The 12,827-nt window shown below is 40.7% G+C and overlaps 1 long non-coding RNA gene across 1 annotated transcript in view; it reads left to right on the forward strand.

Moving 5' to 3' along the window:
- The first annotated feature begins 3,946 nt into the window (after positions 1 to 3,946).
- The window catches only part of LOC110346439 (uncharacterized), a 123,767-nt gene continuing 114,886 nt past the window's right edge, over positions 3,947 to 12,827 (forward strand). Inside the window, exon 1 of the long non-coding RNA XR_015447010.1 lies at positions 3,947 to 12,199. This is a non-coding gene — a long non-coding RNA (uncharacterized LOC110346439). The remainder of the gene's footprint in view (positions 12,200 to 12,827) is intronic.

Here is a 12,827-nt window from a genome sequence, read left to right on the forward strand (position 1 = left end):
GATAGCATGGCTTTTCTGCCCCTCAGTTGACCTCACATAAATGAACATTTATTGTGTCTTCCTTTGTGCGTGCCAATTCCTCTGTGCTCTACACACTAGAGTTTGGATCTGAAATGTTCCCCACATGTCCGTATATTGAACACCTTGCCCTCAGTTTGTGGCATTGATGGAAGGTTGTGGAACACTTAAGAGGTGGGAATAGTGCATCATTGGGGTACACACCTTGTCGTGACACCAGAACCCTGGCTCTGACCCCCTTTTCTCTTTGCTTTCTATCTTCGATGAGGGGAGCAGGCCTCCTCCTCCATCACGCACTCCTGCCTTGTACTGTGGCGCCACAGGCAAAAAGCAACAGAGTAAGGCAACCATGGACTACAGCCTCAGAAACTGAGCCAAAATAGACTTTTCACCCTGTGAATTTTATTGTTTCAGTTATTTTGTCATGGTCAGAGACAGCAGACTAACCACATTTATAATACTGTTTATAAAATCTTTTCTAAGTAGCCTCACCTAGTTAGACACATTTAATAATAAATTTAACTTGAAATCACTTCTAGATCCTATACAGTCACCTAGGTAGTGTAATTTCATTGCAGTATGGGGGTAGATTGCAATGTTGGGGTACAGAGCAGAGCATGTCTTATCGTCCCTGGCTTGCATTTTTGGAGGTACATGCTCTCAGTACCCTACACCTGTGGGACTCTCCTGTGTTGTGCTGGGAGAATTCTCTGAAGATTATCCCTTTTCAAGTGGAAAGATTAAATCAGAAAATGATTGCTTAATCTGGTTGGTGCTTTCTTGGTTCTGAAATGTTATTAAATCAGCCTCAAAGGTTATTTATGAAGAAATATTTTCTAGAATTGGTGAATATGTTTTGAACTTCAGCCTTCTTTTTTTTTTTTCTGGTACCGGGGATCGAACTTAGGACCTTGCACTTTTGAGGCAGGTGCAGTGCCACAGCCCCGAACTTCAGCCTTCTTTCTGGTATTAATTCACTGATACAAATATAATTTTTAATTTATAATCTTGTATATATTTGTGTTAGGATGGTAATCACTGGTGCAAAGCTATTTTATATTTTCAGACTACATAATGTTTTTCTAACCTATAAAATAAAGATTTGGACAGTACTTTAAGAGAAAAGTGGGCTCTCTTATGTCCAAATAACTTACAGGATATTAGCTATTTATTAATTTTTATTATTTATTGCAGGGAATCTGAGAATTATTTCCAAATCTCAGTAGAAATATAAAGACCGACTGAATATCAACTCTGATACTGCATATCTTTATGGTTCATTTCTTTTGCAGGAGTTGGAATCAAGGACTAGAAAATTCTATAGATTATGATGGTGCTAATTTACCTCCCTGCCTCTTAGGACAGTGTTTTGCAATTAAGGCAAGTGAAAACAGAGAGGCTTTGGCACAACTGAGCATGGAGTAAGGACAACTGTTTGATGGATGGGCCCACACCTGCTCAATGCACGGCAGTAGGCCTGTCAGTCGTTGAGTCTCTGAGGATCTGCAAAACAGCAGTGTGTGCTAAAACATGCTGCCCACCATATTCCTCAGTGATAAAAGAGCAATGCCAGCAAAAGGCCAGAGGGCGTTTCACATAGGATAACTTCATGACCCGCTTCAGTGCTGGTGCACAGGAATCCACATGCACTGTTCTTACTGATTTCTTCAGTTAGTATCTCCCATCCTTTCGTGTTTCTTCTTTTTGGCATTAGGGGATTGAAATCAGGACCTTCACACTGAGTTACACTTCAAAACTTATTTTAACTTTTTATTTTGAGACAATGTCTCACTAAATTGCTTAGTTGTCCACATTGGGCTCAAACTTGTGGTTTCCCTGCCTCAGCCTCCCAGAGAGCTGGAATTACAGATGTGCACCACCATGCCTACCTTCTTGCTTAATAAAGTCAAAGCTTTAAAGACTTTTAATAGCATAGTTTTCTTCCTAAAAGTCTGCATAGCTTATTTTTTTATAATGACATGTTAACTAAAAATTGAAATATAAATACTGTGTATAAAATATAAATAATGCATTTTAAAATGCGGTCTGTGAAGTCTAAATTAGGATCTCTCTGATCAGTCATTTCTTAAACTCAATCAATGACTCCAATCAATGACTCTATAATTGAAATAAATATACCTGATTTTCTCTTTACTCTTTTTTATGGTAAATGTTTTTGACAGTGACAGTACCTTATTCCAGCAAGGGTAAGGTTACCAGGAAATTTCTTCACTGTCTAGATGCTTTGGATTAGAATGCTACTTTTAGGTGTAGTTCCCTGTGGTGTAGACGTGGTGGTAGCAATCAGCATGCAGAAAGCTCACTAGGGCGCGTCGGTTCAACACTGACAGAAGTCAGGAAGCACAAACAGGTGAAGGAGATGCTGAGCCACCAGACAGCCTGCATGTGAGAGACCTTGATAAGCCAGACGCTGTCCTACACCGAGAGTGAGATGTTCCCCGGAAGTAAGCATGGTCCACTTCCGCAGAGGGCCGTTTCCAGAGAGAGCTGACAGCTGAGGTCTGGATCCTAGATTCACTCCCAGAAGCTAGAAGAATGCGTCCTTCATGCGAAGGGGACAGGGAACTTCATAAAGTATCGTGGTGTCCAGTACAAAATTTTAATCCCACCCAAAAATCTATGGGGCCTAAATGATCTTGGATTCTGTAATCACTGTAAGAAAATGAATTTAGTATAGGGTTGTGTAAGAAAAGTAAAAATTGCTGAAAAAGTGAAAATCATTTAAATTATCATATTTATTGTGATTATTATAGATTCCCTCACTCGAGTTCTGGAATCTTAGTTGCACTCTCTACCCACCTACTTCTGGCCTTAAAAAAAGATTTTGGAATCAAACTTATAGAAATATATCACGGTCTTTGGTGTTGATCGAATGTGTTTGAGCTTAGTTTTTTACAGCGTGTTAGCTCTCCATCTTGGGCAATAACATCTTTGCTCCTCTGTTTCCTCATTTTCAGGAATGAGAACAATCATGAGTGGGACTAGGTGAGATGGAGGGGTTTTTTATGGCAGTGCTCGGGAATGGAGCACAGGGCCTTGTGTGCACCAAGTAGTCTACCACTGAGCTACTACAGCAGCCCATAAGAGCATTTTTAAGAGGATCCACCCAGATGCCTTTCATTTTGAGGTTTGTTTCTCTTCTTCAGCTCATGAATTTAAATGAATTAATAATGGTTAATATGAACAGTAGCAACTTTTCATTCTTTTGTGAACTAAGACATCATTCTATTCTTTCTGGTAATAAAATTTTTCTTCAGTAAGCATAAGTGTATCTCAGGAGAAGCTGGAATTCACAGGTGGGGAGTCCAACTAATGCAGCCAAACAGACTGTTGAATTCTAGCACACTGAAGGAGGAATTTTCTCCCGGTTGGTTATACAACATTTGTATCAAAAGAATATGGCTGGCTATTTTGTCAGTCTTTTTTTTTCAAATGGGCACTATCGTGTAACTTATCACAGTTAGTGATATGTGAATTCTCAAAGTCTTCTCAAAATTAAAATTTATTTCCAAATTATTTCCCCAAACAAAAAGTTGTTTCAAAAGGAAGATTGTTGACATTCTATTTTTAATTGCTCTCACACTCCATTAGAAGGGGTGGTACAGCTGAAAATAAGGTTGCCTCCAGGCAGAATGGTGGCAAGGGCTTTATCTTTAGCTGTGGGAGACCCCTGTCTCCTCCTTTTTTAGCTCTGACATTTAATTACCTCTTGTTATTCGATGGCTGCGCAATGTGACCTTTCTATCCCTTATCTTCTAAAATGTACTTTTCTTCTGAGCTTTAATATTTCAAATTCTTTCTTTTTGTCTCCATGTGGCTTTGAGCCTGAATCTAACCAGACCATCGAATGGAAATGTGAAGAGTCCACAGCCAGTTTAATAGTTTAATCTTCCAGTGTGGGGTATGTATATACTTATGCAGCAACCCTTTAAGGGAATTTGTGTGGAAAAAAAAACATTAGACTGGGATATAGGGGCTGGATCCAGAAATGTCTTGCATGAAATGTCAAGAAGGTCTGGGGTTTTTTTCTGTGTGTGATTAAGAAAACTAAAGAATGTTAAATAGGAAAATAGTTAAATTTATATCCAGGGTAATTAAAGTTATGATCAAAATAGTCTTATTTTGTTCAATATTCTGTTCAATATCTTTGATCATTAGGTACAAAGATTTTATTTAATTATTACTGTTACTGGACCCTACTTTATAATGAGCCTGAAATGGTCAGATTGAGATTTCCTCACTCCTGGGGCATACTTTGAAGTTTGATATAAATGCTTCATTTAAATACATATTGAAGATGAACTGGATAACCTTTGGGAGTTTGCTCAAGACACAAGTAAATTACATTCAGCTGAAGTTGACTATCGCAATAAAAAATTCAGTTTCCTGCCATGCAACTCAGTTTCTCTCTATTTTTTACTATACTTTCAATACAGTGCCATTCTTTTCCTTATAAATGCATCATGCACAGACCTCTCTTCATATGGTGAAGCCAGCTCACTTCTCTATCTTCCAGCTTCACCGCTTTGCAGCTTCTCTGACTGTTCCAGTTCTAAACAGCTCTACAGCCTGTGACTGTCCACCTCAAAATGAATCTCCAGTAGTTGAATTTTCCATATCCATTGTTATTGGAAAGGTTCAGGCCCCCATCGTTTAAATTCTGAACTGCTGAAATAGTCGCTAGCCTCTGACTCTAATTTCTCATCTCTCAGACATAGTTATCGCACTGCTGTCGTAATTATCTTCCTAAAATACAGCTCTGGTCCTGCCGCTGCCTGCAGAGCCGTCTGCTGTCCCAGAGGATCAAGTCCAAACTCGTTAGTGTTCAAAGCCAGGGCCAATCTGCCTGCATTCCTCCTTCAGTGAGATCTCAGAAAGGGAACTCTGAGCCACTCATTGCTGAAGAGTACAATGAAAAAAAATACAATGGACAAAGAAAGGTTAAAGTTAACCTGAGCTAACCTGTTTCTTGATTCTTGGGCAGCGGGGAGGGCGGTTTATTTGAATGTTGGTACTAAGCGAAGCTGCCCTGAGTTTTGAGTTCAGGGAGCTGCCACTTGTCAAACACCTGAAAAATTCAGAGGAGCGGGTAGAAAGGCAGCTGCTTGAAATGTCCGATGGCACAGCTCCGATGGGCATGCAGCTTTACTGGATACTTACATGAATTAGGAAAGCAAGACTGATGACTGCATAGTCACCAGGAACCCAGAAAACAATGACTCTTTCTCAAGCCATCTCTCTAATTCGCCATCTACCTAAAACTGCATGTTTTTACAAGTTGAAAGTAACTGAATTAGCTGTTTCGCTGCGATCCAGAATGAGGCCTGGCGTGGCATCCCACTGTCCCCCTCCTCCAGGGCTGCCTCTTCCTCTCCCTCAGAGGCTGTCAGACCTCACCTGCATCCAGCTTGTTTCCTTTGCTTACTCTCCCTCTGGGCTCTACTCCAGCTACCTTCCTCATCAGGATCTTTGCACTTTTTCCACTCCAGTTAAAAATGTTGACTTGTTTTAATATTCAGTTAACCCAGGGTCTGTGTCCCTCTTGTTCGATGGGAGCAGCCATGGGTAACATTGAGGTGGGAGAGGGCAGACATTTCCATCTCCATACAGACTTCGGTGCCTACATGTCTCAGACCGTATTACACCCCTCACATGCATTTTAAAAACACGTTTACTAGCAAGCAGTCCTAAAGCAGTATACATAGCCTCTGTGTGATTTCAGTGCTCCAGTGACTACCACCTTCAAAGTTTGCTCCAAATAAGTGCTCCAGTGGCACCTTTTTTTCTCATGAAGAGTAGCACTGGACCTTCAGAAATTCATCAAAGCACAGGTGTGTGAAGAAGCAAGCCCTGGGCACCTGAAGATTCTCATATTCAGCTCACTCAGTGGGGGAGAGACTCTGTGAATATACTTGTTCATCTGCATAACTTCCACTCTGAGATCACGTTCCTACATACACACACTGATAAACTACTAATTTCACCAATACAAACCTTTTTCTGACATTCACTACCTTACTTAGCAAAGTGTGTAATATCCATTGAGATGTGGACAACATGGCACTACTGGTTCCCATCCCTGAATCCTGCCCTTTGGAACACAGTGCTGCTAAGCTCCTGGAGTGCATGTTCTTGCTCGGAGGAGCCCATGGCCCCATAGATCCATCAATCTGTATGGTGTGATTTAAAGTAAAACCATAGAAAGTATGTGGGCCAAAGCAGGTGTAGGAAAAGGATACCCTGCGTTGACCCTCCAGAGGCTGGAAATGTGGGAAGACAATCCCTTGGGTTCTCAACCACCAAAACTCTTTGAAATCAGACAGACCTGGATTCCCTCTTTGCTCTTCCATCTAGTTCTTCAATGACCTTAGTAAACCAGGTCTACCTTAGATGACCTCTCTTTTCTCATCTGTCAACTAGCCTGAAGATTCAGATAGGTAGACATTCTATAGTAACAACACCAAGTGGTAAGCATGCTTCAGGTGACTCAAGGTAGCTAACAAAAGACTAGTGGTAAATTCTCAAGAATTTTATGAGATGGTTGTTAAAACAGCCACTGAAAAATGTTAAATTACATAAACTTGCAATTAAATGCATTGTATAAAAGAGGCAAGTAATACTCAAAATTCATCACTACTTAAGTACTTTACCACATCTTACTATTTTCTATATTACTATGTCTTTAATATAACATTGGACAATTTCACATCTTTTCTCATCTCTACTTTGACCAACATCAGGAAGCTTGGTAACTCAAAATCAGACATGGCACTGTATATGCCATGATCAATGAGTACTAAAACTTGGAACTTTATTTATCATCCTGTTGACTGGATCTAAAAACAGCAATGAGGAAAATGTCATCAGTGTGGCTTAAAATTCAAAGTATGTCATGTTTGTACTTTTTACTCAATGAATAGGTACAAAATATCCACTGTTCAAAATCACTGTGCATTGACAAACAATTGAAGGTTCAACATACAACATGGATGTTACTGACATCCTAATTGAAAATGAGGGTATAAGCCAACACTTGTATTGCAATACAGACTGTCTACAGTCATAACAATTCAGCAAAATTTAGGCTCAGAGATTAGCTCAGTGGTAAGGTATATGCATGAGAAGACCTGGGTCCAACCCCCAGGACATAAAAAAAAGAAAAAGAGTTCAGCAAAAATCAGTGAAAGCATTCTGCAAGAATTTGTCATCAAACTATAATACAAAATGTGTTCTTTAATTACTTTTCAATTATACAAGCTATATATTTTCATTATTAAACTTTAAAAGAAATTGTGTACACATGTGTACTTTAAAAAAATTAATTTTATTGGTACATATATACTTTTTTTTAGAGTGCTGTTGTAAAAAATTTACCAGCACACTTTTGCATAGGCTCTGCTCTCAAGTCCTTGCCCAAAAGCCACATCTTTGTGAGGTCTATTTGGCTCTTGCTGAATGCACTCTGTCTTTCCCACAGCAAATTGGAGCCTAAAGTGTTTTTCTACATTAAGTGGGAATTAGTTGTGTATATATCTACTCCTTTGCCTGTACTATAAACTACTAGACAAGAAAAAATCTGATGTATTTTTATTTTAACATGATCCATGGATCTATCTTCAAGACTGTCAAGAAATGTTTGTCAAAAATTAAATATTTTACTAGGCTTAATTTATATAACTGTACAAGGTGTTTCTCTACCTCTCTCTCCCCTCCCCCCATTTTTTTCCAATTGAATCTAGGAAATCTTTCCATTACTCATTAGTAGATTACTTGACAACAAGAGTGGATTTGAAGGCAAGGAATTAAATTAATATTTTTCACCAGATTTTGATAATGTATAATATCAGTACCACATCAGCAAATCTTTTAGACTTTATTTACTTAACTTGAGAAAAACCAAACAACTTTCTTCTCTTTTGCAAAGATAATCTAAGTACAGAAGATGAATTCGTGCCAGGATAAAGTTATTGTGTGCTGAGCTAGCTTTTTTTGTATGTTCCTGGCATATTTTTTGATCTGAGATTCTTCACACAGGCTCTTCCTAGTTAAAAATGTTATCATTAGCACTTTCATGCACTTACTGTATTTGAGTAAATCCATATCACATCTCTATGAGATAGGGAATATATTGTTATTGTTTTAAAATAAGAAAACAATACCAGAGCACTTACAGTACTCCTTTAAGATCTTACAACTAGGAAGTGACAGAGCTGGAATTTGAGCCTAAGCAATCTAGCTTGAGAATTAAATTTGCCAAAGCAGTTTTAATTTCCAAGAAACAGTCTTTTGAGAGAGAAACTTTTTTCTGTTCTAAAAGATAAAATGCCTGAAGATATTAGATCATATAGTCCAACCATAAACCATACAGGTGCAAAGAATTTGGGTTCTTTGGAGAAACAGAAGCAGTACAATGTACACGTAATTACAAGATGGGATCGAGGGGACTGGCTCATGCAGAGGCAGCGAAGATCCACAGTGACTGTCTGCAGGCTGCAGAGCCAGGAGAAGTGCAAGCTATTCATCCTGAAGCTGGAAGCTGGTGAACATACAGAGCCAAGGATGTAGCTGAGGCTGAAAGCCTGAAAGCCCCAGGAAGGCCCACTGGGGCAAGTCTGTGTTCAAGACCTGAAGAGTCTGAAGGCAGTTGTCTACCAGCAACAGCAGCATCAAAAACCACACCAGACCAAGAAGGATCAATGAACACAGTTGTGTTTGTGGCAAACCTTTATCCCAACATCCTGGAAGGCAGAGGCCATGAGGATCACCAATTGGAGCATAGCCTGGCATGAGGCTGTGGATCAGTGTGAAGGGCCTGGGTTCAATTCCCAGTACCAGGATGAATGAAATGAGAAAGAGAAAGACAAAGAACTAATGACAGGAAAGAGAGATAGGAAAGGAAGGAAGGAAGGGAAAGAAAGAAAGGGGAGGTAGAAGCAAGTAAGCAAGAGAGAAAGAAAGAGAGAGAGAGAAAGAAAGAAAGAAAGAAAGAAAGAAAGAAAGAAAGAAAGAAAGAAAGAAAGAAAGAAAGAAAGAAAGAAAATGGGAAAGAGAGGTCAGTCAAGCTCATCAGTGGTAGCTTTCCCCTGCTTGCAGATTGGCGGTGGTGGTGGTAGCAGTTGTTCTTGCTCCATTTGGGTCCTCCACCATGTGTGGCCATGTTCAGGGCAGGTCTTCCTCATGTACTTTGCTGACCAGTTTTCTTCTGTGACACAGTTTTCTTCTGTGAAAACGCCTCATAAAAACATCCAAAAGTGTGCCTCGTGTTTCTGGCCAGGTAAGGATAATATCCCCAGATAGATATGAGAGGGTTGAGGGAGTAAGTAGGTAGAGAATCCACAATGCACCCCTGGGCTGTGGCTGGCAAGGAATCCTGCCACCCACAGAAGCCCTGACAGAGTTCTCCTCACATCTGAGGGCAAAGATGGCTGCCCAGAATTTGCAAGAGCTCTGCACTTCCTGTCAGTGAGCATGGAGCAACAGCAGGCTGGTCCTGTCACTGAGAGGCACAGTCAAAGGCCAGAGAACAGGCATGATGGCGCCACAAAGACAAGGTGGTACCTAGCACTTAGCTTACTTAAATTAAGAGTTCACTGATTTTTAACTTAGAATTATGGAGTAGTTTCTAATTTCACTGAGTTTCTTTGGGGGATGATTATATAAATTTTGATGCATTAGAGAGAATAGTGATTTAGAGAAGAATTGAATTTTACAAACTGAATTTAGGACGCTTGCAGAGTAGAGTTAGAAACTATGACATTTGAACTAGTTGTAGAGTCTCCTGCAAGGGTATATATGTGAAAATACTTTATCCTATGAACATTAGAAAATTAGTATCTTACCAAAATGTATTCATTTAATGTGTATGTGAGGCAGAATCAGAAATACACTGAATGTTTAAATGTAAAGGTTTATTATGATAGACGATGCTTCGCTGTTAATCCCCCTCGGAATACACCTCACTTCACACACACCCCATTGCTGTTGCCACTTTCTGAAGCAGCTCTCAAAGTCCTCTTCTGTGAATGTCTTTAGTTGTGCTGTCCTGGCTGCCTCGATGTTCTAAATAGATTCAAAGAGTTTCCTTTCCATGGTCATTTTGACATTGGGGAAGAGCCAGAAAACACACAGTGCCAGCCCTGGTGACTAGGTGGGTGAGGACACAGGTTATGCTTTATGCACCCACCTTCCTGTTGGGTGGCACTGACAGCGGCATTCATTAAAATAAATATTTTATCACACTTGAGAAAAAAGACACTCATGAAATAGAACTTTCAAAACTGTTTCCAAAAGTAGCAAAGCTGATGGGATAAGTGTATTGAAATCCAGAGGGAGTATTTTTTTTTTTTGGTACCAGGGATCAAACTCGGATCCTTGTGCTTGTGCAGCAGGCAGCGAAACCACTGAGCTAAATCCCTGGCCCCAGAGGGAGTATTTTGAGGGAGATTAATGACAATGTGTCCTTTACATTTTTAAAAATTTAAGCATTGGTACCAATTAACTTAACTTTAAAAAACTTCAGCATTGGTTGTATTTTTTAATGTGCACCCTCATTTGTGTGAAATATATTGCTAATTTTCTGAAGATGCTATAGCCATTAAGTGCTCAGATTTGGGGCCAGAATCCCTGGGTGTAATTTCTGACTGTTTCATACAACACGCACCACCTTGAATGGGTTGCTTACATATTTATGGGTTTGTTGGATGCATAATTGCACCTATAAAACAGAAGACTCTACTTTGGAGTGATGAAAGCACAACAGTGGGCACGCGAATGCATACTGCACCACTGGTAACCTACTGACATGATGGAGAAACAGAAGTGACTGTTAAAAATGCACCTAAGTTATCAGTTCACTTCTATGATAATAAAACCTAGTAGTATCAATATAAGGTGTGCTCAAAAATTGTGACAAATGCTATAGTATTTTTAAAAATTTATTGCAGCCAAAGACACATGGACATTAATCTTCCTCAAAATGCTCCCTCTCACTTCAAACACTCTCATCCCATCACTCTTGCCACTTTCTGAAGCAGTTCCAGAGGTCCTCTTTCATGAGTGTCTTTAGCTGTGCTGTCATGGCTGCCTCTATGTGCCAAATCGATTCAAAATGTCTACCTTTTGCATCAGTGAGGGCTCACTGGAGGGACAGACGCTCTCTAATGATGGATGTGGTGTACATAGAGGACTCACAAGGTTTGCAGTGGCTTACAGTGGGGCCCGAGTGGGAGTGGGAGTCAGGTGTGGAAGACTGCAAAAGGCCTATCTGCACGCTGGAGGTCCGGAGGGTCCAGTCCAAGGCCCAGAGCGGAGTGTTGGTGTGCCGCCCTCTGTGGGAACCTGTGGTGAAGCTGATGGGGCTGCGCTGGAGGCCTGGAGACAGGAGGCCTGGAGACAGAAGCCCAAAGGCAGGTGGTGGAGGAGACCGGAGCTCCTCTGAAAAAGCAGAAGAGAGCATGCTTCTTTCCCTCTCTGTCCCATCCAGGCTGCAAACCTCCACCCAGTGTGAGTCTCCTACCTTCAGTGAGTTGGTCACCCAGGTGTACCCGAACTCCGCTAGGCCAGTCTGACAGGTGTTTCATATTCAAGTCCACACCACGATTACCTGCACACCTTTCATGGTCCTTGTGACTTTGGAGATGAACCAGAAGTCTCATGGTCACAGATGTGATGAATAAGCTGGATAATTACACCCCCTAAGGTTTTTATGATCCGGCCTTTTAAAAATGATACTAGGCAACAGCATTCACTGTAATTTTGATCACACCTTGTAAGTAAAGACTTTCGCAGAAGACTTCCAGAACTGCTTCAGAAAGTGGCAAGCATGATGGCATTAATATATTGAAATGAAGGAGACTATTTAGAGCAGAATCAGTGACAATGTAGCTTTTGCTGTAATAATTTTAAAAACGTAAACATTACTGTGCATTCTGATTGTACTTGACAGTACCATGATTCCTGATGATCTGTTTTGTGCTTTCTATCTTGCAACCTTAGGCTCTAAGGATGTACAGACATAAAGATGTACGTATCCTGATCATTTCAGCCTCTCATGCCAGGCGATTGGTCGGTGAGGACTTGAACGAGCTTACTGGTAGTAGTAACTGAACTTGGTTATGAGAGAACATTGGATTGCTGCAGTGCAATGGATGTCTGGTGCTAGGTGATCATCTAAGGCATCTATGCTATTCCGTGTCCATTTGGATGTTAAAGGGACAATAAGGCAGGTCTGGCCAGAGAAAAGGCTAAGATATTTTAGGAATTGGGCTATAAGTCATCTCTCCAGGCAAGACCACTAAAATTTCAAGCTAAACATCAAAAAACTTCAGAATCTGTGGTGGAACAGAGGGCTGGGGAATAACAGCTATGATCTTGAGATCAATGCGAGCCTCAGGCGATAGTTCATTCCATGGACCTTTCCAACTTCAGGAGACTCTGTCCAGTGTGGCAAACCTAATATAAAAGTACATGGATCTGAGAGTGACAAGGACCAGACTGTAGAAAACAAAAACACAGTGGTCCCGAATTATTTCTTAGGGCTAATTGCTCATAAATACAGTCACTGTTGGCTTTTCACAACTGAATTCTTTCCCAAACTGCGAAGAGCGTTCCCTCTCCAGAATGTCTGACTGGTTGAGGTCAGCAGAGCCTAACCTCTTAGTTCTTTGGGGTCAAGAAAAGGGATCCTTAAGCTCCAGTGCTTCTGGTGGAATTGTCAGAGGCCTCTGTTACCACTGCCGAGTCCGTCGGGCTTTCCCTCTGCTCACCCTGCTCTCCTGATTGTTTCACAG

The sequence above is a fragment of the Heterocephalus glaber genome, unplaced genomic scaffold (genome assembly GCF_053883595.1).
Source record: "Heterocephalus glaber isolate CG9 unplaced genomic scaffold, H.glaber_assembly_v1.0 deba00001737, whole genome shotgun sequence".
NCBI lineage: Eukaryota > Metazoa > Chordata > Mammalia > Rodentia > Bathyergidae > Heterocephalus > Heterocephalus glaber.